We start from the raw sequence: 2,269 nt of genomic DNA, 5'->3' as shown, positions 1-2,269 counted from the left end.
TCATGACGCTCCCAAACAGGAAAAAAACACATGTGAAGATAGCGACGCATCCCCAAGGTCACCATCGGTACGACACGTCCGGAAAGTAGGTGAGTTGGTGGCTCTCGCCAAACACGGCTTAGTAACATACGATCAGCGTAGTGGGCCTGAGATTGTTCACGACTGGAACACCGCCACTGGCTGTACGGAAAAAACAATTGAACGACTATATTTGACCATTTAGTCATCCTATATATTCACGCAGAAGCTCTGACAATACAGCCGTGTCCCGAGTTCTCTGTCTTCTCATTATCACGTAGTCTGGTAGGCTCAGTGCAGGCGTAACCAATAGACGGCCACCCACGACACAACAGATTTAATGATGAGTGGCGCTGAATTCCTGTCTGAGTGCGAGCTAATCACACCGCGGACCAGCCGCTTGTGGCCGAACGACCAACTGTTGAAACTACTAGTCGGAAGTTGGCGACTCCTTGGGGTTTCGTGATGATTGTCCAAAAGGATGAAAAATCAAATTGATCTGCAGATGAGTGTATTTCTCAAAGACAGTCCAATTTAGGTTCAAGTAGAACATAAGGTTGACGGAAACTCGGGGACTGCACCTACCTGATGAGCCCCAAGAAGGGCGAAACCGGTGGTGGGCTGTCCAAGAATTTTCAGCAATCTTGTGAGTAGTTTCCTTTATGAAGGATTAAACAACTTTTCAACCTAGACAGGCTTCATCTACACAACGATACATTCAGCAGGCATTAGGGATCATATGGGTCCAAGATCCGGCGTTTCTATAGCTTCAGGGATAGTTAATTTAAAACGTCTTTGAAATCTTGGAAGTTTTCTTATCGATGGATTGATCGTAAACTTCAATAGATTTTCCCATCGGTTTGATATCTGTTTAGGGATAAAATATGTTCAATTTGACTTCCCCTTCCCTTGAAAGCGTTATATTCACATAACGATGATTCGTTGCGACCTACCCCTAGGAATGCATCTTTGCTTTTGATGAGCTTCTTATCCAGCGCTGGGGGAACTGCTTTTTCCTTGTGGCATTCATAAGCAGATAAGGTCTAACCCCGGGCATATCTTGTCAGAGGTAAAATAACGAAAGAAGTGGATATGTGGGATAAGTTGTAACCCGTATGAAGTCAGACTGTCGAGTCAATCTTTGAATCCGCTCGGCACCGAGGACGGTTCTACTAATTTCAGTGAGGAAAATCACAAGGTTCAGGCTAGGGGTGGAAGTCTTTCAGACAAGCTTCATTAGTATTGGATGGGACGATGCTAATTTGATGGTAAGTCGATAGATAACCATGGAGTTTCGATGTGTCGATGATGACGAATTCGGTGAAGGTCGCAGTGTGGCGTTAGATGAGGCCGTAACGAAAGCGATGTAAAAACTTTCTGTCACCCACACGCGTTCACTAAGTTGAAGAAAGAAACTGATGAAGATGAGAGAGGGAAGAAGCCTAGACTCTGACCATCATGAGTAGACGATCTAGGTAGTGAGTGGCAACACAGAACCCTCGTCGATGTTTCGCGCCAGGCACAATTGACCCGAAACCCACGTATGATGTACGTCACTTCGAGCACCGAGATTTACTCGCCACCATTGATTACAGCAAATTCCGGACTTTGAAGCGCAACCGATCTTGCATTTCATACACAGAAATGTCGAATACTTTCGTTTTTTAACGAGAACATTCAAGGTCATAGTCTGAAGAATTCATTTCTCGGTGAGTGTTCTTTGTTTTTTACTGATCTAAACGAGCAACGATATGCATACTGATCGATCGGGTGCATGTCTTCATACAATTATAGTCTGAGGAGTGCATCACAACCTGACCTTTACATGAATGTGTGGAAGATATCGTTGATCGATCGGAGTGTCGGAATGTTAAATAGTAGCGAATCAAAACCGATGTGTGAACAAATCAGCTGACGTCGAGTTGAGCTTGGTGTGGAGCTGATGAAAATTCAAAAAAGAAAGAACTGAAGTCCGTGTACATTACTATTTCACTTTCGCTGGAATTCGATGAATCGTTACTCGAAACACTACTGTGTGCTCTCTCCACCTGACTTCCCTGTGAAATCGCCCGTGCGCAAATCTGGGTATAAGATACTCTTTCCCCTCACAGAATACAACCACTCCCACAACCAGATGAACTTTGCATGTTTTTCGTATGCGAATTGGGAAGTGGTTCGTGGACCATGATTTTGTCCAAAGAATTCAATCACCTATAGTTGAAATGTTTTCCTGAAGCAGCAACCGGCGAAG

The sequence above is a fragment of the Opisthorchis viverrini genome (genome assembly GCF_000715545.1).
Source record: "Opisthorchis viverrini unplaced genomic scaffold opera_v5_53, whole genome shotgun sequence".
In the NCBI taxonomy this organism is placed as follows: Eukaryota; Metazoa; Platyhelminthes; class Trematoda; order Opisthorchiida; family Opisthorchiidae; genus Opisthorchis; species Opisthorchis viverrini.
The sequence above is the reverse complement of the archived record's forward strand: the minus strand, read 5'-3'. Positions refer to the sequence as shown.